Below are 24,047 nucleotides of genomic sequence, written 5' to 3' on the forward strand. Positions count from 1 at the left end.
AATCCTAAAGGAAATCAATCCTGAATATTCATTGGAAGGACTGATGTTGAGGCTGAAGCACCAATACTTCAGCTACTTGATGTGAAGAGCTGACTCATCAGAAAAGACCCTTATGCTGGGAAAGACGGAAGGCAGGAGGAGAAAGGGGACAACAGAGGACGAGAGTGTTGGATAGCATCACCAACTCAATGGGCATGAATTTGAGCTAACCCCACAAGATAGTGGAGGACAGAGGAGGCTGGCGGGCTGCAGTCCATTGGTCGCAGAGTCGGACACAACTGAGTGACTAACACTTTCACTTTGAATATGGAAAACTTAGTGTTGGTTTTTAAATCGCTTAAGTTAGCTGCAGAGAAAATACTTAGTATCAAAAGTACTTAGATACTACTGTTTAAAAGTAGTATTAATACTACTTAAAAGTAGTATTTTTAAAATGCCATATAAATTTTCATCATACACACAAAAATATTTCCCTTTAATAAAGATTTTATCATCATGTTTAATGAGAAACAACTAAAATGTCATGAAAACAGTCCAGAAGGGAAATTTTTACTATTTATCTTTCAGATCATATATTTTTTTCTTCAAAATCTGTACATATTCTTGTGATGTTTTCAAAAGCAGGTCCTGAGACATATTTGACCCATCTGTAGCTCCTAGAGAAGACAATCCACAGGACTCAGATTCAAATTCAGCAGCAGCTGGAAAGAAAAGGGATTACATTCTTTATCTAAAATACTTGAGCTAACTCAGTATTAGTAAAAAAAGAAAAAAAAAACTGAGATATTTCTAAGTGCTCTGAAAAATGAAACATATCTATAAATGACAGAAAACAAAATACAAGATTACAATTATATAATCAGCCCACGGTCCCACACATGGCTGAGTATCAGAGCTTCTGGCTTTCTCATTCTTCATTCATTTACTCAATAACTGTCAACTAAGGTGCTGTGACAAACACTGGAATTACAAGATGAAGGTGACCCAGTCACCCCGAGAAATGATAATGCCATAAACTGTAAAAATAGATGAACAGACAATTTCCATATGGTGTCATAAATACTAAGACAGATATACAAGATGGTACAAGGAACACTCAGAAGGGACGGCCGGCTTAGTGTCAATACTGCCAGCTTTTTGGCGGAGGTGCTATGGAAGTAGCTACCTGAAGGACAGTAAAAAGTACAAGAGTCAGAGGGGAGAAGCACGTACAAAGATCAGAGGTGAGGAAATGAATCTGTGGGATCCTACACAGTCTGCCTGGTTAGATGCACAGCTAAGGGGCAGAATAAGGTGGTAAAGAGATAAGGCCAACTACTTTGGAAGGACCCAAATTGATGCAGGTGTTTGGAGCTTTTCCTGAGGGCAAGAGATAAACTAGTGACAAAGTCAATGACACAGAAATTATAAAGTCACCCACCAAGTGACAGCTACACAAACATAATTGCTTGAGTCTGGGTGTTCTAGCCTTAACCACTACCAGACACTTGAGACATTGATTAACTCCATGCTTTCTGAGAATGGTCTCAGGGTGCAGATGGACAGTTCCACAGCGATGGCAGTAGTAGAGAAAGGATACAGCCAGAAATAAATAGAATTACATAGACCTTTTGAGATTTTTTTAAACTATGGAACATGATGAATAAATGAGGAAGAAGAATATTTTTCACTATGACTGCTCATGCTTTCACATTTTTCATTTGCTATGTATAAGAAAAAAAATATTTAACATAGCATCTGTTATCCAAACCATGGAAAGAGATGTCATTTTTTGTTTACAGTGTATTTCAGAAATCAATGTCTAAATTTAATTCATACATTTTGGCAACATACCTTCTCTTAGTTCTCTAGTTATACTCCTGTCCAACTCTTGCCGCATCTAAAATAAGTCAAATATTATTTATCTTTAAGTTAAGCAAGAGATATTATCATAGGAATGTTATACAGCTTACTAAATGTGACATTTAAATAATACTTTTAGAGACTAGACCTAACTTGAAGATTACTTAAGTAGAAAAATAATCACATAAATAAAAGAAAATGAATTCCTACTTATTCTGCTGATAGATAACAGAGAACATATATATGGAACGTTAATCTGATAAAAAGTACAATAAATATCAGTCTATCAAGTACACATAATTTCAAAGAATTAGAGAATGACCCATGATCCTAGGAATGACCCACATGATTACTATCTTCTCCCCTTAACAGCTCCTGCCCTAAATACATACTTCTGAGACCTTTATTTTGATTTCTAGGTGAGGATCCTGTTCAAATGGAGGAAGTAGTTTGAGTTGAATGTTATTAAGGAGAACACACCTGCAATTTTCTTTAAACTTTTCCATTTAACAAAAACACAGAAAGGTGAGAAAATTATACATAAGAATAAAATGTACCAGCAAGTTTTTATTCTAAAGGCATTTAGTGAGAAGGATTAACACATAACTGTTAGTTTCTGAACTATGTCCCATAGAAGGGGAAGGTCCCACAGGGGTCACTGCAGGGTCGAGGAACTGAGAAGTCACAAGTGCAGGACCCCTGGCCACTCCTTTGGCTAAAAGGCTTTATACTTGTCTCTGTTTTATATAATATGGTTCCACACAAATTTTTTTTTAAGAAAGGTAGTTTTCCTTGGAAAAAAAAAAAAAAGACTTTTTTTAAAGGTATGAGAGTCATGATTTAGGCAAAGTACGTAATTCTACAAAAGAAGAAAGCCAATGACTTTCTTTTTTTTTTTTTTCTTTTTTTTTTTTTCTTTTTTTTTTTTTTATTTCAGATATACACATGCTCCCCATCCTGAACCCTCCTCCCTCCCAACCTCCCCATACCATCCCCCTGGGCCTTCCCAGCGCACCAGCCCCAAGCATCCAGCATCGTGCACTGAACCTGGACTGGCATCTCGTTTCATACATGATATTTCACATGTTTCAATGCCATTCTCCCAAATCTTCCCACCCTCTCCCACAGAGTCCATAAGACTGTTCTATACATCAGTGTCTATTTTGCTGTCTCGTATACAGGGTTATCGTTACCATCTTTCTAAATTCCATATATATGTGTTAGTATACTGTATTTATGTTTTTCCTTCTGGCTTACTTCACTCTGTATAATAGGCTCCAGTTTCATCCACCTCATTAGAACTGATTCAAATGTATTCTTTTTAATGGCTGAGTAATACTCCATTGTGTATATGTACCACAGCTTTCTTATCCATTCATCTGCTGATGGGCATCTAGGTTGCTTCCATGTCCTGGCTATTATAAACAGTGCTGCGATGAACATTGGGGTACACGTGTCTCTTTCCCTTCTGGTTTCCTCAGTGTGTATGCCCAGCAGTGGGATTGCTGGATCATAAGGCAGTTCTATTTCCAGTTTTTTAAGGAATCTCCACACTGTTCTCCATAGTGGCTGTACTAGTTACTGAGTCCAGAGTCCTATGCCAGCTACTTCCTCAGATTAAGAAAAAACACATGGATTTTTAATATAATGCAGAGGAAATGAATATGTAAAACCTTCTTACATAGTTCAATAATGCTTGTGGCATGACATGACATAGTAGCTTTCTAACTAAATCATGTTTTAAAGGCGAGAACAAGAATAAATTATTGTCAAACTCCTATAAGTAGCAGTCAGTTGATATAGTTAATTTATAAAGCATACATTTTTAAAAAACAAATGACAGGGAACTTGAAGGAGAAAAGTTTCAAGGTGAGGACTTATACTCCTACCCTCCTTATGAGAGGTGAGGAGATTTACCTAACCAGTGAGTTTGGGAGAAGAGTTTGCTTGGTTCCAAATCTCTACTTTGAAAAGATGTGCCCATAGCACCATGAACTTGGGTGTGCAGTAGGCAGCCTGTGTCTGGGACAGGGGTCAAGCATTTGCTTCCTCCTCTTAGGCCTGCGTGGGGAAGTGTCTGACTTGGGATGAAGTGTTTGGAGGCCCGCTGTAACTGCACAGCTAAAGCACGTCCTCCAGTTTCACAGCTCTCAAGTACTAAGACCCAATGTAGATGCAGTGCTGTCAAAGAAACCTTAATTGCTCTCCTACGATGGCAAGAAGCCAAATGAGAAAACAGATTGAGACTGCATTTAACAAGGGCTACTTTTCCATACATCACAAACATCAGGAAAACACCATTAAAACTATAAACCTGTGTGCACTTACTGAAATGGATATTTTAATCACAATGATTCAACAGTGAAAACTGGTTGCAATTTAAAGACTCCCTATCATTGCTATCTTAGATACCACGCATCCAGGTGATGTCAAGATAGAGATAAAGTGAGCTTCATTTATAATGTTTAAATGTTTGAATTAACTACAAATCTAGAAATATTCTAGAAATTCTCAGCAAGATTTTTTTTTAAATTTTAAATAAAAAATGCTATAGGTAAAAAAGCAATTAAAGAAAATGAAAAAAAATGTCATTTTTGTAAGAAACGACAAAATGTTTGTAAGAAAATGACAAAAAATGTTAAGCCAAAACTAGAAATTAATGTTTTGGTTTAGTATTTTAAGTTTATTTAATACATAAAAAGGATTTACCTAGGATTCCTTTAAACAAAAAGCATCCATATGTGGTTAGTGTTTAGATGCCAGTGATTCACTTATGCTTAGAGGTAGAAAAACTTTGTTGGGTACAGCAGAGCTTGGAAATGATTATGAACCATTGCCAACTGAAATCAATGAGAAAGGAAGTGAAACATCTGAAAGAAAACTTTTGGATACTAGGCAATAAGATTTCATTTCTAAAGTAGAATTTAAACACAGCTTTTCAAGAAATTTAATAATTTAGTAAGTATCTCTTAAAATCAAGAACTCTGGGACAAAAAAATCATAACATTTCTGTCTCCTTTATTAGCACAGCTAATTATGGCTTTTACTTAGTGTGCATTAAGTCAAATAAACAACTCAGAAGTTCACTAAATTAAAAACAAGGATCAATCGTATCAGAAATCTGAAACCCAGTGGAAAAAAGATAAGAGGACTAACCTTGGTCAAGTAAGTCTCCATGCTGTTATTCTAAGGGCGTGGAATTGTAGTAGAAAAACCTACCTTTGATCTTGGAGTAAGATTTCCATTGAGCACTAAAGGATTATTGAAATTTCCAACACAAGGGGGGCTCCAGCACTGGCCTTGTGCTAAGAGTGCTGAGTAAAGATTTGTTCTGCTCTTTCTCCACCTCAAGTTTGGTGCTGATCACTGCCAGCTTCTCATGAGTCCTGGGGAAGATGGAAAACACCAACTTAATGATTTGCATTTTTAAAGTTGCCATATAGTAAATGGAATTCCCAATAAACTGTTTGAACACTGACAACACAGAGCAGACCTCCTGTAAACAATGATAGCTGTAACCTTGCTCTAAAGAAGTACACATGTGTCTAGGGCTCCTCAAGTAACAAGTCACAGTTGGGAGAGGAGAGAAAGGGCATCAGAGAGAAAGGGAGGTGGCCTCACAGTGACACTTGGTGCCCTCTGGGACACACCTGCCTCCAGGAAACAGTTCAGGGATGAAGAAACACCCCATCCCACAAAGCCACTTTCAAGCATTTGCTTTCACCACCCTTGTATACACGTTTCACTCATGACCTCGGAGAAATTAAGCTTTTGCCTCTGAGGAATCATCTAGAGTCACAATCTAGAGGGAAGGACAAGAAAGTCAATGGGTGATTGAAAAGAGCTAAAACAGCCCCAGGAACAATTACAAGTATCCCCTGCTTTTCCAAAGTTCACTTTATGTTACTTCACTTCTAGGAAAGGCCTAACTCAGCATCTGTTTTTGATAATAAAAAAAAAAATTTTTTTTTGAAGAGAATTTTTGATTTCCTATAAAAAGGTTCAGTGTACGTTTTACAGTGAGAGGCATCGCACTCCCCAAGCAGGGAGACTGGCCCCACTGAACTCCTTCCCTGGAAGCCACACCCCACATCTCAGTGTCAAGTCACTACAACCCTGAACCCTATCTGGGAGCACCTGTGCTTCACTTGTGCATATTCATTTTAGGCTTCAAGTAGCAGAACGTGCCCTCGGGTGCCTGCTTCTTTGCTGTATGCTGTTTTGGCTTATGAAAGGCTTCCCAGGAATGCTCTGCTTTCAGACAGTGGGGAAACCTGGACTAGGCACTGGAGGTGCCATCTGCCCTTTCCATCCTCCACACCCCACCTCAGTCAGGTCGCCATACTATTTCTAGCCACTCTGAATTATCCTGTCTTTCACTCCTGTGTTAATTGCCCCCAATTTCACAAGCATGCCTTTATGCAGTGTGCTGCTGCTGCTAAGTCACCTCAGTCGTTTCCGACTCTGTGTGGTAAAACTTAGAAGGACACTGTATTAATAGTTTGTCTTAGCCCACCCTCTAGCAGTGACCATCTAGTTAGCTTTCACTTCCTACTAATCTCATGAACTGTGCTTTATAAAAATTAGGCTTTAGAGACAAATTAATGAACTAAATTTACTTTCTGTGTTTTGACTTACTTGTCTAGTTTACCTTCCAATGACTTTCTAACTTCTAGTTCTACTAGGTAGAGTTGCTTATATTTTTCCAACTCTGCTTTTTTAGAATCTTCTTGCAAAGTTTTCACCTTGGAGAGTTCAGATTCCAAGTCTTTAATTCTGAGTTCCATCTGACTTCTTATGGAAGCATTATTCTTCTCTTGTACCTGCTCTAAGTTCTCCCGAGAGGTGCTTGTATCTAAGGCAAATTTTAAAAGATAACATTTTAAAAATAATCATTAACCTGGAAAATGATATTTGTTCCCTTTAGTTTTGAGTCAGTGATTCAGAAAGCAATTTTAAAGGTTAAAAAAAGCAGAAGTTTAAAACAACTATCATCAATGTGAAGTGAATTATATGAAAATTATAAAATTAAAGTGGAATTATTGTTATAGTGGTGCTTATATAACCTGATAATTCAAAGAACAAGAGGATCAACTTAAAATTTTAAAAATTGAACAAGACAACTTAAAAATAATTCAAGAGGATGGTACCAGTTCTAAGCCACAATATTTTCTTTTCCTCCTAGTAGTCTTGTTTTATACCAATTGGTCTTATAAATGAAAGGATTCTCTAGTGAGAATCATTCTGATAGGTCAATTTGGTGATAACTGTGATGGAAATGGAAATATTTAAAGGGAGAAACAAGTGTCCCCTTCCTTCCAGAAAACTACCAGATCAATTGCTCTAAGGCAAGTAGAGGAAACACATAAGCTGTATAGATCCAAAACATACTTTACAATGAGATGAATTCAAGCACATGACAGATGAACAAATTAACCTGCAAAAATAGGTTGACTTCCTTTAATTTCTCTATGAGATCCTGTCTCACCCTTTCTTCAATCTCCCATTTATACTGCTCTACTTGACTGTGTTCTATCATATTCATTTCTATATGGCTTCTGAGGTTCACTACTTCTTGCTCCAACTTCTTTTTATTCTTCTCTAGTTTTTCACATTCCTTTGCATTCCTTTCATAGATAATAACTCCTCTCGAAGAACTTAATTTTTTTTTTTTTTTGCATCCAGGTGCAGACCTTTTGAAGATGCAGTTTCCAGCTCTGCTGTAAGATCATCAATCTGCAAGAATAAAACAATACTGTTTGGTAATGAGGCAAGTGGACTGAGCACAGCCTAACTCAAACCCAGGATCAAATAGATATGATGGTATCTGTATTGTAGAATGTAGGACCAGGGATTACTCAGAGAATCAAGAAAGAAGTTCAAACCACCAAGAATCACAACATATACTCTTCACTGTAATAATCTTTGTCACACAACATTTGCACTTGATTTTACACTCTTTTCTATTTTTTCTCCATAAAATGACTACAAGTCACCTCTTAGTAGAATGTCTGTTACTCCTTCCCCCCATCTTAATGCCCCGTGATTTAAAGAAGTTTGAGGGATACTGTATTGAGTTATCCAGAACTGAGTTAATAAACACTTCCCAAAAGAAGATTGTGAAAATAAGACTCTCATTAATAAATCTTATAAATATGGATTCTAATCCCATAAGTCTTTTTCTGAACTATGAATGGTTTTTGCTAATTTGAACTGCATTCCAAAGAAAAATAATTCAAAAGGTTAAAGAAATTCCATTTCCTAATAGCTTAGTGAGATGACCCATACATTTTTCTGAACAACAGCAACAAAAAAAATGCCTCATTTTTGTAACCATTTGTTACTTTTCACAGAACAGAACATACCAAACAAAACAACAAACAAAATTTGCAGGGAATTTCAGTGACACCGAGTTGCAAAGAAATTTCCTTTAGACAGAATGATTACTCGGTAAGTTGAGGTGAGTAGAGGTGGTGGTATTGAAACTGTCTACAAATTCTTTGACACTTTTCTCTGAAATTCCCTCCCCTTAAATATGTGCTGGCCTCAGTAACTGATTTCTACTGGACAGAGTCTGGGGAAACTGACTTTTGCTCTGTGGGAAAGCCCACACTTAGCATCAGTCACTACACTGCGAAGAAGCCCAAACCACACACTGAACACCTTGTCAGTAGCCCCACTGACCGCCCCCAACTAGTGCCCCATCCAAAAGCCAGCTCCAATTGCTAGACATGTGCATGAACTAATCTTCAGATGACTCTGGTCCCCACCTTCACGACATCTCAGCTGATGCCGACTGGAAAAGAAATGTGCTGGCCTCACTCACTGAGCTTTGCCCCAACACAAATTATTGAACAAAGTAAATGCTCTTTTGAGCCACTAGGCTTTGACTTGCTTTATTATACAATTTGCTGGCAATAAATACCTGGCACAGATACTGATATTAAAAATGCCATTAAAAAAGAACTAAAAGATGTGAGAATGCCTTTCAACCTGGAGGTAGGTGAGATCTGAATGGATGCAGAGAAAGAAATGAAAACCCAAAGGGCTTCATGACATTGTAAACTGAATCCTGATGGCCCTTAAAGAGGCTGCTGGTGACAGCTTCTAGGCAAGAGAAGAAAACTGAAACACAAGGAAAAGGAGACTCTTGTTATGAACCAGCTGAAAGTAACATCAATGAGAGGGATAAGCTATCAAAAAAAAAGGGGGGGGAGGGGACTAATAAATATAAAGGAACCAGTATTAATTATATTTGGGTTCAATATCTGTTATCTCCTTTACAGCATCTCCACATGTCCAGTGGTCACATGATGCTAAAAGAGAGAAACTGCTTCTGGGCTAAGATCAAATCTAGGGTGCGGCCAGGAAAATATGGTCTAAAGGTGAAGCCTGTAGACTGTAAAACCCTTCATTAAGACCCTGGAAAGACTTAAGGTGGTCCCTCAAATTCCTTTAAAGATCTTATGGGCATAAGAATTTTAAAGGCATCATCCTCCAAAGCTTCACAAGAAGCCCAAGGTTCAGGGCTTCTCTCAAAAAAGATTTGTGAGGGTAGCCTCTCCAATGATGTGAACCCCAATCCAGTTCAAAGGACACTAAAAGCTTTAAAGAGAACCTTGGGAGCAAAAAAAAAAAAAGTGCTTGGCCTAACAGAGACCAAGACATATAAATGAGAATAGGCCTTTGGGATTTTCTTAGAAGTTCAATAAAGAGGAAGCTGGCTTAAGAAACATGACCCAGCTACAGACAGAGGTCATTTCTTATGAAAAGGACAGCACACTGAGCTCAGAGGGTAGAGCAAATGAGAAGCACTCCTATGGGTAGGACCAAGTCCTCATCAAAGGGCTGGCAGGACCAAACTGGACCTCAGAGCTGCTATGGACTACGGTGCCTCCCGTTTCCCATTTCTGAACACAGAATGGTGGGGGTGTGGGTGGCAGATAACTTGTCCCTTTAGTTATCAAGTCACACTCTAGAAATCACACCAAGAACCCTCATTTGCTTGTGCCACCTGTACCTGATGAAGACAGTAAGACCCATACTTGAGCCTGGGCCTGACACTGTTAACAACTGAGACTTGTGAGGGAACGGGTAGGGCAAAGGGTATTTTTAATTGGGAGGAATATAAAAAATTGTGGCCAGTGAGTAACTGTGCTAGTTTTTAAATGTACCCATTCATTTTAAAAACTTTATTCTGTAAAAAATGGTAGAATATAGGCCAAGTATAAGTGACTTGCTCCTATTGAACAGAAGATGATGAAAATGATGCTGTGTGAACTGCAAAGCGAGGTTAGACAAGGCAGCAGAGCTTCTGCCTGGCTCTCAACCTGGGAACCAGGCTCCATGTTGTGAGTAGGGCCAGGCTGAAAACAGAGCCTAGGTGTTCAGGGTAGGTGTTTCACTTGTCTGCCTTCACCAAAGTCCAGCCAACCACAGACACCAACTATCAGACATGGGCATGAACACACCTTCACCCGATTCCAGCCCCCAGCCCTCGAGCTGCCCCACCTGAAGCCAAGGGGATGAGAAGACAGCCGTCCTGGCCACCTTTTCCTAAGTGTAGATTTTGAACGAAACCAATGTTATTTATTGAAGCCACTAAACTTAAAGCTGATTAGGAAAAACCAGAAAAATGGATTTTTGAAAAAGAGAAAATAAAGAAACATAACTTAAATGCAGGTAGAAACTGGTCTCCTATAAAGTGGAATATAATAAAAGGTGAGATTTTTAATGACAATGTTGATGAGAAGAAGCATATAACTAGAAGGAAGACTTAAGAACTATTCAGGAAGAAGTTTTTTTAGGGTTCCCTTCAATTACAATTTCTTACAAATAGGCAGGTGTGACTCCTTACAATTTCTGCTCAAGTTTGAAAGCAATGAAGACTAGTAAGCAATGAGACATATGATTTGTACTATAAGAAATAACTAGAAATAGTTTCATTACCAAAATCAGACTTTTGACCTCATCTCAATTTACTAAAATTCTAAAAGAGATGGGTAGCTTTGAGTAGTTACTAATCTAGAACTCAATCTTCATTGTCTCTCCTCAGAGAGAGAAATAAAACACCACGAGATGCCACTTCATACTTGCTAGGATGGCTGTACTCACAGAGACAGGTAATGGCTAGTGTTGACAGGAATGTATAGAAATGGGAACGTTTTACATACTTTGAATAAAAATATAAAATGATGCAGCCATGCTGGAAAACAGTATGGCAGGTCCTCAAAAGGTTAAACATAGTTGCTGTGTAATACAGCAATTCTATTCATAACTGTACTCCCAAAAGAAATGAAAAAATGTGTTCACACCACAGTCAGGGAGTGGAGTCATGGTTCCCTCAGGCTGGGAAGATCAGGAAGGGAAAACTGGCACCCTTCTTTGGAGGGTGATGAAAATGTTCTAACGTGGTAATGCCTGTATAACTCTTTAAACACAATAAAGTTACTGAACTGTACAGTTTAAATGAATGAACTGCATGGTATGTTCATTAGATTTCAACAAACCTGTCACCAAAAACAATGGATGCTTTGGGGTCATTAGTGCTGTGCTGCTGAGCTTCAGATCACCAGCCAGGGTTCAAGACAGAGAGAGTCAAGAGTGTGCCCTTTTTATCTCAAAATGATATAGGGAAAGCTGTCTTTTTACTGGTGTCCAACCTAAAAAATTAATAGACAAATCTGTGTTTCACTGCTGAAAGCATGGAATGATTTATATTTCCCCAAATTAAGTGATTAGGGGGTTCTAAACCTGATTAAAAATTACCTTCTGTTTTAGCATATTAATTTGAATATCCATTTCAGTTTGACTGGTTTTTAAATCTCCATGGAAACTAAGCTCTCCATTTTCATATTCATTTAACTTCCTTCTTGTCATTTTTAAGAGTTTCTTAAATCTGTAGAAATGTATAGAATAAGTAAATTCTTTAAGAGCAGATATTTAATAATTAAACAGATATATGTTCTATCAGATAAAACAAACAAATCTATAAATTATAATCCTTTCTCATTGTTTAAATTTAATATTCTTTGAAAGCATAATAACTAAATTCTAATCTTAGATAAATATTATGAAGAAAAATTTTATCACATTTAAATATACTGTGTGTGATATATGTAATATATGAGTTCTTATAAATAAGTTAATGTCAATTTTTAGCATGCTAGTGTGAAATATTAATTTATTATTAAATATTAATTATAAACCAGAGATCAGTATTTAAGCTAAAGATGAAGAGATATATGAATGTTTTTTGAAAAGACATAAGACACATTTGTTCCTACTGACCACAGCCTCTACAAAAAGAAAAGAAATTAGATATAAAAAACCAACAAGATTCTCACTCAAAATTGAAAAAAAAAGAAAAATCTTTGGAGCCTGAGTTAAGCGGGAAATAACCCAGGCTGAGAGTTTTAGAAGAAAGGAAATCAGAAGAGAGAGAGTGTGTTCCAGTCTCTTCAAGCTGTTTTAAGAGATGTAGAAATCTTGCCCAGCTCATTGTTAACAAAATGCAAAGCAATGTAGAGAAAATTAAAGGAGAAAAATATTAATAAGAATCAGAGAAGAACCTTGTGTATAATCATCCCTTAGCATCCACAGAGGACTGGTTCAAAAATCCCCCAACACTCCGTGGATACAAAACCAACGGATGCTCATGTCTCCCTAAGCACATCTCCCCTATACTTTCAGTCATCCCTAGATCACTTAGATTATCTAAAACAATGTAAATGCTTTGTAAATAGTTATAAATACAGTGTAAACACTATGGAAATAGTTGCCAGTTTGAGACCAATCCAAGTTTTGCTTTTTGGAACTTTCTCAAATTTTTTTTCCCTGAATACTTTTGATCTTGGGTTGGCTGAATCTGTAGATGATGAGAGTTAACCATACTCAGCAAAAAAAACAGAAGCAGCTTTTTATCTTACTGATCAAAACATGGTCATTAATTTTGTTATTCTTTAAGTTACACATAGATTTTTGTATGTACATTTTATAACTAAAATTTTGGGGCAAAAAGAAAATATAAGCCAAATCAAGATACTTTTTAATGTTGTTCGACAATAACACAGGTAGGTTTTTAGATAATAAACTACTTGAATGATGAAGGGAAGGAACACTATTAAAAGAAGGCAGGATTACCAAAAAGAACAAAGATACTTTGCAGAAGTAAAAATTCAGCATAGATGATGAGGAAGAGAGTGACATTACTATATGCAGAGGCACGGTTGTTACTGTTTCAGAAATCATTACAGATAAGTATAACACTGCTGCACTCAAAAACATTTCAGATTGTGCTGACTTTCCACAGTAAACTTTGAAATGGGATAATGTGTTTAATTATGAAAATACACATAAAAAATGAATTTGTGTCTAAGGTTTTAAATAAAATAAAATTATACTTTTATTCATAGTTGCGATTATCAGAAATAAAATCTTACCCAGTAATCTCTTTTTCTAACTCACTGTTTTTCTTCTTTTCTTGGTCCAAGCTATTTTCCAGAGATTGTTTTAATTCAATGCATTTCTTTAATTGTTCCTTTTCATCTTCAGACTTAGAAAAAAACAATTTAATAAAATTATTTTTAAACATCTAGAGAGACTTATTCTTTCTTAAAAATATTATTTCTCATGAGTTCACAAGTTAATATGAATTTATAGCAAACACAGGTTTTAAACCTGATTGATGCCAATAACAGATTTCAAAATTGATAACTTTTCTTAAAACAACTTAAAAGGATTTTTCATTTCATCATTTTTTCTGGAGTTTAAATCGCCAACATTTATTTGTTAAAAATAGACACTTTTACACATAAAATACTAAATGTTAATGAAAGTTTTTTTTAAGACTGCCTATTTACATTTTACTTTCTAGAGATAATCTAAAATAATTTTCATCAATGGTTCAAGATATTCTAGGTTTTGTTAAGTCACACCTTACTGAAATAATCTTTGAAAAATTCCCATGTAACCCCCATCTCTTAAAAAAAAAAAAATCCAACAAATGAAAAATACAGTCATTCAGAAAAATGGTTCTATGCAGACATAGTGTTCATTCTTAATGAAGAGAACAAACTACAATAGTTAAAATGATTCATTCTCAAAAATCTCACAGAAAGATCTGGATTACAAAAGAAACTCAAAATTCTCAATCAAATCATTACTCAAATTACTAGACTCAAATAGATGTTTGTGTACCAATGTTCAAAGCAGCATTATTAACAATAATCATAAGGTGGAATTTCATTGACAGATGAATGAACAAACAAAATGTGGTCTATATAAAATATTGCTTTTGGACTGTCACAATTTTTTAAATTAAAATCTTACTATAAAAATCATTAATTTTATGCATTCAGTCGACTTCTTCTATAGAGGAATCACAGTACTAGTAGCAAGCAGTATCAATAAAAATACAATAAGCTAATCAATGAGACTTTTCATATTGTCCAAAATATTCTTATATTTTACTAGTAAAAAAATTAAAATCCTTTCTCAGTATGACAGGAATTAAGAGGTTGACTTACCAATCTTGTACTTAACAGGTTTTTCTGAAGCTGTTCAATTTTGCCCACTTGCTTTTTGACTGTAGTCTGTAACTCGGCATTTTCAATTTCAAGCCTAAAATGCAGATTTTAAAATAATTATTCTCACACATAGGGTTTTTTTTAAGATTTTTTTTTTTTTGGACCTAGACCATTTTTAAAGTCTTTATCGAATTGACTGCAATATTGCTTCTGTTTTATGTTTTGTTTTTTTGGCTGTGAGGCACGTGGGGTCCTAGCTCCCCAATCAGGGATCAAACACACACCCTCTGCCTTGGAAGGCATAATTTAACCCCTGGACTGTAACGGCATTCCTTCACACATAGATTTTTTAAATATCACACTGTTTTTGAACAAACATTTGCAGGTTCATTTACATAGGTTCTTAGAATTTTGAAAAGTAGATGATTTGGCAACTGTACTGTTTCTATTTGTGACTAATCGCCTTCCCTGGTGGCTCAGATGGTAAAGAATCTGCTGACAATGCAGGAGACCCAGGTTCGATCCCTGAGTCAGGAAGATCCCCTGGAGAATGGAATGGCAACCCACTCCAGGATTATTGCATGGAGAATTCCATGGACAAAGGAGCCTGGAAGGCTAGAGTCCATGGGGTTGCGAAGAGTCAGACATGACTGAGCGATTAAAACTTTCACTTTTCACTTGTGGATAATATGCAAAATATGGAAATAATGGGGGAAAATTATGCATCTCAAAACAGCTCAAAGCTGAAATGTTACACAGCTTCACGATAATGTGTTTATTATCACTATTGATCTGTTCTCATATTATACTGTTTATCTGCTTTATACTTATTTTCTATGCTGCTTTAAATCATACTTTTGGACGTGATCCTGTGTTTTCTCAGCACATCTCACAGCCTCTGTAAGTTGATCCTGTGCTTCTTGCAACCAAAAAAAAAAGAAAAAACAACTGTTTTAACTACTAATAACCTAGTAAATCTGCCATCATTGGTTTTTGTCTCTTTTGTCTGCTTATTGTTAACAGCTGCTTTCCTGCCATACAGCAGAAATGAGTTGTTACAACAGACACCTTACAGACCACAAAGTGAAAATATTTCCTGTCTGCCCTCTGCAGGTTACTGACCTCTCCACTGCACTCAAACACAACATCATCCATGTTTTAAATCAGATTTTCTCAAATAAACACACAAATTTATAAACTACTCAAATGAGGAAAGACAGAAAACTACCTTATGGTAAACAAAAAAAATTTTTTTTATCCAGGCTCCACATTGGCCATCACTTTAAACATCCACATATGTAAATGACCACAGATCTTCCAGTGGTTATGAGCGCTAACACTGCTGTTGGTGAAAACAGGATGCTTCAGGAACTAGTGCGAGAGGTAGTAACTACACAGGAGCCAGAATGTGTGGGCCTGTGTCACAGTTCCATCAGTTCTAAGCTGTGTGTCTTGGAGCAAATCACTTAACCTTTCTGTATCTCAGTTTATCATAAAATGGAGATAATGGTAGCATCAATCTCAGTGGGATGTTTGGGCTACAGTCCAACAGCACGGCATTTCTGAGGGGAGGAAACAGTCCCAGGGAAGCTGAGGCACTCGCCAAAGACCCCAGAGCTTTCGACGGCACAGCCAGAACTGTGGCTGAGGACTCCCAGTGGCCAGGCCTCTTGATCCTGGCCTCTCTCACCAGGTACATGTGTGGAAAACTAGACTCAAAACTATGCCTGAGGGTTTCCCTGGTGGCTCCGTGGTAAAGAATCCACCTGCCAGTGCTGGACACGCAGGTGTGATCCCTGCTATGGGAAGATCCCATATGCTATGGAGCCCGTGGCCACAACTGCCGAGCCTATGCTCTAGATCCTGGAAGACACAATGCCGAGCTCACATACTGCAACCACTGAAGCCCTTGAGCCTGTGCCCCACAAGAGGAGACACTAGAGTGAGAAGCCCCCACACCACTAGTTATGGCCCATGCTCACCCAAACTAGGGAAAAGCCCACACACAAAGACCCAACACAGCCAAAAATAAATACAATTGTTTTCCTTAAAAATGCATATCTGACAAATAATCTGTACTCAAGTTGTCCAAGAACACTAGAGCAAACAAGCCCATTCATAATTGGTAAAGATTGAAATAGACACCTGGCCACGGAGGGTATACTGATAGTAAACTATCCTACAGAAACATACGCAAGATACTGGTGGGATGCATGCACAGACCCCTTTGGAAGACAGTCTGACAGTTTTTTTCAGTAACCACATGGGACAAGCACTGAATTCTATACATGACAAGTGGTGGAAGCCAGGTGTCTTACCATTGGAATGGGAAGTTATGGAGAAACGAAAGGAAAGGTTCCAAGATCCATGGAGACATCATCACAAATCACCTTTAACTGAATATGTTCAAAGGCAAGCTGGAATACATGTATATATTTCCGAGTATTGTCAGCTGAGTATCTTTAGCTCCTACATGTATGTTTTACATAATATTCTCTAATGAAAGGGAACAGGGAATGTTCCTGGTGGTCCGGTGGTAAAGGATCTGCCTACCAATGCAGGGAACACGGGTTCATTCCCTGGTGCTAGAAGATTCCACATGGTCAGGGGCATCTAAGCCCCCATACAACTACTGAAGTACTTGCATGCTCCAGAGCCCAAGTTCTGCAACCAGAGAAACTGCTGCAATGAGAAGCCAGGGCACGGCCACTAGAGGGCAGCCTCTGCTCACTACAGCTAGACACCTAGCACCAAAGACCCAGCATAGTCAAAAATAATTCAATGTTATAAGTCTTATGGACTCTGTGGGAGAGGGAGAGGGTAGGGAGATTTGGGAGAATGACATTGAAACATGTATAATATCATGTATGAAACGAGTCGCCAGTCCAGGTTCGATGCACGATACTGGATGCTTGGGGCTGGTGCACTGGGACGACCCAGAGGGAGGGTACGGGGAGGGAGGAGGGAGAAGGGAGAAGGGTGGAGAGCACGGGTATACCTGTGGCGGATTCATTTTGATGTTTGGCAAAACTAATACAATATTGTAAAGTTTAAAAATAAAATAAAATTTAAAAAAGAAAAAAAACAAAAAACAAAATAAAAGGACAGAAGTTCTTTGAATAAATGACTGAGATTAGGGGTGTGAGGTAGTAAATGTATGAGCCAGGATAATCTTAAAGTATGAGAAAGTAAAGAAAGTAAAGACAACCATCAAGCTGTCTAAACTGATAAAAATGAATGATTACACAGTTTTATCTGTATACACTAGCAAATAATAATCTGAAAAGGAATTTAAAAAAACAATTCCCTTTCAGTAATGTCAACATTAATAAAATACTTTGCCATGGATGTAACAAGGATGACAAGACTGGCACACATGAAATTATACACAATTGCTGAAAAATATCCTGAATACATGTACAGATATCCCATAGGGATGGAAAGACTTAAGATGGAAATACCATGGAATGCATCTTCAATCTGAAATGAAGATTCACTATGACTTGATCACTCAGAGCTTTTGTGTCATAAAGTTTTATTAAAGTATGAAAGAGATAGAGAAAGCTGCTGACACAGACTTCAGAGCAGGGCAGTAAGAGTACCCCCTGCTGGTCTTTAGCCAAATGTTATACAGCCACTAGCAGTCTGCTAAGGAAAGAAAGGCAATGTCTCAGAGAATGGCACCAGGCCCCTTACCCACAACATGCATTGAGATAACATTGGCAGCAGGTGAGTCATCCTGGGCCATAAAATGATTGACATGAATCTTGAAGAAAGGCAGATTTCCAGGCAAATATATCATTTCATTAACATAGATTAGGAGAACAAGGTATGAGTAAGACATACTGGTTTGTCAAGTCTGTTCTGAGCCTTTAGGAGGAACTGACCTGAAGACATAGTCTAGCGGAAATACATAGTATATTAACATAGCTTAAGAAAAACATTTCCTTATGAAAAAAAATGCATTGCTTAGCTCAAGATTTGAGAAAAGTTAAGTTCAGGTGGAGCCAGGAATTGTCACGGCAACACAGAATTTTCAGAGAAACCTCCTTTTAAATTTGTATGGAGAAGGGGAAAAAATGTAACACTAGTTTGTTTCCTCCGGCTGCTTAAGAGAGAGAGAAAAAAACATCTGACACTTTCAGCCTATTCCCTCTGTCTGGAGACCCCTGGCTTTCCTGCCTGTTACCCTCTCGGGGCCTTTAGGAAGCAATGCAGAATCTGATCCTAACATACACGTGGAATGACAAGGGACTCCAAAGAGCCAGAACTATCACGTGAGTCTGCAGTACTAAGGTCCTCTGATATGCTGTGCTAAGTCTCTTCAGTCACGTCTGACTGTCAGAGCCCGCCAGGCTCCTCTGTCCATGGGAATTTTCCAGGCAAGAATACTGGAGTGGGTTTCAGTGACCTCCTCCAGGGGATCTTCCCAACCCAGGGATCGGATTCCTGCATTGGCAGGGAGGGTCTTTACCACTAGCACCATCTGGGGCAAAAGTGCCTAAACGGAGATCAGGGAAACCCAGTTAGGAGAAGGGACTCAGAAGAAAGGAAGTGAGGGAAGGAGACTCTTAGTCACACACAGAGAAGCCCAGCAGGTAGTTCTGCCGGTGGAAGAGGGGAGGAAGCAGGCTGGAGCTGTGTAGAAGATGAAGGAGGGAACTAAAGCAGGGGCCCCCAACCTCGAGGATCTAATGCCTGATGATCTGAGGTGGAGCTGATGAAATAATACTAGAAATAAGTGTTCGGTCACTCAGATGTGTCCAGCCCTTTGTAGCCCACCAGGCTCCTCAGTCCATTGAATTTTTCAGGCAAGAATACTGGAGTGGGCTGTCATTTCCTTCTCTGGGAGATCTTCCCGACCCAGGGACTGAACCCGGGTCTCCCGCATTGAGGGCAGACTCTTTACCAATGGAGCCACCAGGGAAAAAAAAATAGAAATAGAGTGCACAATAAATAGACTGCACTTGAAACATCTCAAAACCTTCCCCCACCTCTGTCTGTCAAAAAATTGTCTTCCAAAAAAAAACTCCCGAGGTCAAGGAAGGAACTTTAAGTGTACTCGACTGTCCCAGGTTGCTGGCTTAGGGAGATGCTGAACCAGGGGTGTCCCAAGAGGAAGAATCTCCCTTGCATGGGGTCCTCAACAGACCTCCGATAGCCTTGGTGATGATGGGAAAGATTTGTTTCATTTTTTAAAAATATCCTTGTGGGATAAACTTAAAACGTAGCAATTCTCTTAGAGTCTTCCTAATAAAACGTTTTCTTTCTTTACTGATCTGTGAAGTACCAACTGTGACAATCACTGTTCTAATATACCTCATAGTGTTGCTGACACTATGGATATAATTATGTGAAATTGAACTTACTCAATAAAAATGATGAAGCATCTGCCTGTGCCCAGCACTTTCCAAGGGTTGGGGAGTACAATGAAAATACTCCATAAGATGCACAGCTGGTAGGCACATTCTTTAAAAAAGCCTTTTACATTTCCACCAATCAGATCAGATCAGATCAGTCGCTCAGTCGTGTCCAACTCTTTGCCATCCCATGAATCACAGCACGCCAGGCCTCCCTGTCCATCACCAACTCCCGGAGTTCACTGAGACCCATGTCCATGGAGTCAGTGATGCCATCCAGCCATCTCATCCTCTGCCGTCCCCTTCTCCTCCTGCCCTCAATCCCTCCCAGCATCAGAGTCTTTTCCAATGAGTCAACTCTTCACATGAGGTCGCCAAGTACTGGAGTTTCAGCTTTAGCATCATTGCTTCCAAAGAAATCCCAGGGCTGATCTCCTTCAGAATGGACTGGTTGGATCTCCTTGCAGTCCAAGGGACTCTCAAGAGTCTTCTCCAACACCACAGTTCAAAAGCATCAATTCTTTGGCACTCAGCCTTCTTCGCAGTCCAACTCTCACATCCATACATGACCACAGGAAAAACCATGGCCTTGACTGGACGAACTTTTGTTGGTAAAGTAATGTCTCTGCTTTTGAATATGCTGTCTAGGTTGGTCATAACTTTCCTTTCAAGGAGTAAGCGTCTTTTCATTTCATGGCTGCAGTCACCATCTGTAGTGATTTTGGAGCCCAAAAAAATAAAGTCTGACACTGTTTCCCCATCTATTTCCCATGAAGTGATGGGACCAGATGCCATGATCTTCGTTTTCTGAATGTTGAGCTTTAGGCAAACTTTTTCACTCTCGACTTTCACTTTCATCAAGAGGCTTTCTAGTTCCTCTTCACTTTCTGCCATAAGGGTGGTGTCATCTGCATATCTGAGGTTATTGATATTTCTCCCGGCAATCTTGATTCCAGCTTGTGTTTCTTCCAGTCCAGCGTTTCTCATGGTGTACTCTGCGTATAAGTTAAATGATCAGGGTGATAATATACAGCCTTGACGTACTCCTTTTCCTATTTGGAACCAGTCTGTTGTTTCATGTCCAGTTCTAACTGTTTCTTCCTGACCTGCATACAGATTTCTCAAGAGGAGATCAGGTGGTCTGGTATTCCCATCTCTTTCAGAATTTTCCACAGTTTATTGTGATCCACACAATCAAAGGCTTTGGCATAGTCAATAAAGCAGAAATAGATGTTTTTCTGGAACTCTCTTGCTTTTTCCATGATCCAGCAGATGTTGGCAATTTGATCTCTGGTTCCTCTTCCTGCCAATTAATGACCATGCTGTGTGGGAAGCTCATTAAAAACCCAGGAGCCAGGCTTCCTGGAAGGATATCCCATTCTCCCTTGGACAGTCCTCCACCCTCTCTGGCTCTCAGTTTCCTCATCTGCAAAATCATGGACAACTGACTATAATTCATCCCTGGAACCCAAGCCTATTGAGGAGGAGAAATACTACTCCAAGGCCTGGATGAGAGACCAGATTGAAAGAAAAATATGTCATTTCTGGTTTTCAGTCAAACAGACAGATACAGTGAAGGAAGGAGCCCCTGGCCCTGTGGGATTTGCCTAGGGTACACATCAGGAGATGGCTCTGAGCTGGATTTCCAACAACATCCATGCAAAGGACAAGCCTGCAGAGCTCTGTGCCCATCAGCCACAGGAAGAGACTGCCTCCTGACAGCCAGCAGCATTTACAAGTGACCTCCTAAGGCCTTCGCCAAACTACAGGGGCACCTCTGGGTTTTATGTTTCCCTCACTTTTCTGACTCTTTTCTTAAAAAAAAAAAATGCACATTTCTTCATAGAAGGCCACAGTAGAAGGAAAGTAGGCCTTCAAATTTTAGACCTCAATTTGCAAAAAACTTGGAGCTTGGTTTTTTGTTCCTGTTTTTAATTAAAGAACCACATAATTTAAAAATTTTACACGTTCTAATTATTCAGTTCCAAAACACCAAACTTATTACATGGGACCCCCATGCAAAGGCCCCCTCTCAGCGGTATAGCCACAGATTCCACAATGAAAGGGCAGCAATGTGCCCTCCTCCCTTCTTTTCTGCCTGGGTGGCCACCAGGTGTTTAAATTCATGCACCCTACTAAGTTTCTAGGGTGCAATTCATGGACCCTTCCCTTTTCCATCCCAACAGGTGGTCAAGGGCCTGCTGGGCTGCAAAGTAGCTGAAGCAGGGCTGGGCCAGCTGGCCAGAGTAAGGGTTATGAAGTCCCCACAGATGAAATCACCAGGCAGGATATATCCCTTGGACTTCCAGCAGGCACTAGGCTGCTTGGGAAAACCGCGCAGGTCTGAGCTTTATGCGAAGGGGTAAAGCGGTAAAGGCCTTGACCCCAAAGGTGAGGCCTTTCCGTAACCGCCAGGTTAGGGGGCTCCAAGACTGTGCCAACAGAGAGGGTGGAAAACGTGGTTCCCTCCTCCACCGAATCCCAGTTTCCTTATCTGTGGTTCGCTCCCCTCCTCTCCGCTCTCTGGATGCCAATGGATGTGGACCCAGGAGCACAGGAAATGGGCATTCCCAGCTGCAATGGCGACCCCCGAGAGCACAATTGGGACACCCCGCCCCCGACGCGCTCCTGGTGCACCATCCGCCCCACCCCCCACCACGCGCTCCGGTTCGCCCCGCCCCCACCCCCACTTTCAGGAGAGTCCCGCAGGCCTCGCTACTGCCTCCAGGTGAAACACATGGACAAGCAAATCCACCCCACAGAGACAATCCAAGCTTTTGATCAGCTGATCTGTCTATAGTTCAGGGATAAAACTATGACTACAGAAAGGAAAGATGACCTGACCTAGGATGGCCATGATATTCTATAGAATCAGACAAAATTGGTTACAAGGAAACTTCCTTTTTTTCTTGGAAATTGTAAAGCTGGTTCTTTTGCATATGCAATTAAAAACAATTAGCTTGTTACAAAGGCCTGCCTAGGGCAACGCTTGAAGTTAACCCTTGCACAGAATTCAACAACTTCCCTGGTGGCTCAGACGGTAAAGCGTCTGCCTACAATGTGGGAGACCTGGGTCCAATCCCTGGGTCGGGAAGATCTCCTGGAGAAGGGAATGGCAACCCACTCCAGTATTCTTGCCTCCACCCACCTCTCCCCTGCCCGCCCATCCCCTGATAAAAGTGGCTCAAAGATATATTTTAAATCTCGGGAGGAAAACTAGAAAATCCCTTGTCTGTCTGTCTGGATTTATGTATGTCTCAGTGTGGGTCTTCTGTTTTTTTATAATATTGCTCAAGTTCTGAGTTCTTATTTAAATGGTCTCAAGAAAAGGAAACCCTTACAAATTAAACATTTGGAAATACAATAAAACATTGACCTAAATGAATTTCAGATTCATGTGAACTGGGAAATAGTCAATATTAAATATCTAGTATATTTTTTCCGCTACTCTACTATAGACATGTCTAAGACATTAACATTAAGCACATTTTCATAGTGCCTAGGTTTTTTATAAGTTAAAAATTGCTATATTGTTACATCTGTCACAAGCTTGTCAACAAGAAAGTACCTCTAAACAACAACAAAAAAACTTAAAAAATGTAAATGTGATATGAGCTTTTAGATAAACTATTAACAATAATTATACTCTAAAATATCTGTCTCTAATAGTCTCAATTGAAGGCAGAGGAGAAAGTGATGATAGAGGATAAGATGGTTGGATGGCATCACTGACTCGATGGACATGAGTTTGAGCAAGCCCCTGGAGTTGGTGATGGACAGGGAAGCCTGGCGTCCTGCAGTCCACAGGGTCACAAAGAGTCAGACACGACTGAGCAACTGAACCGAACTGAACTTACAATAGTTTCTCCAGATTTTGGTTACCTGAGTTTCTATCATTGTGCTAAATTAAGTGATGACAGTGTATTGAATAGCTAGGTCATTTCCAAATAAATTAAGGTTCTGAAACATTCACTACTTGAAAGGACCTCCCTCTTACACAGAAACAAAAGAGATTTTTGACTATCCATGAATAGTGTCTGGTGCCATCCTGACATGTTCAGTGTAAGAAAGCATTTTTTTTTTTTTGGAATTATCACTGATACATACGTTCACGAATCTATAGAATGCCAATATAAAAGTCAGTTCGTGGTGGCTTAAGGGAAATGTATGACTTGTTATTAAAGAAGGTATGAGGAATGAAATCACATTTTATGAAGGAAGACGAAGTAGTTCTGTCTTACAGGTGGCAGTTTCAGGATGGGAGAAGCAAAGGAATGGGTACAGAACGGGATAAGGAGGTTTTATGGAAAGTGGACAC

General features: G+C 39.1%; 1 pseudogene; it reads right to left on the minus strand.

Moving 5' to 3' along the window:
• Nucleotides 1–445: 445 nt before the first annotated feature.
• Nucleotides 446–24,047, minus strand: part of LOC109575113 (ankyrin repeat domain-containing protein 26-like) — a 502,197-nt pseudogene continuing 478,595 nt past the window's right edge.

Source organism: Bos indicus, chromosome 21 (assembly GCF_029378745.1).
Source record: "Bos indicus isolate NIAB-ARS_2022 breed Sahiwal x Tharparkar chromosome 21, NIAB-ARS_B.indTharparkar_mat_pri_1.0, whole genome shotgun sequence".
Lineage (NCBI taxonomy): Eukaryota > Metazoa > Chordata > Mammalia > Artiodactyla > Bovidae > Bos > Bos indicus.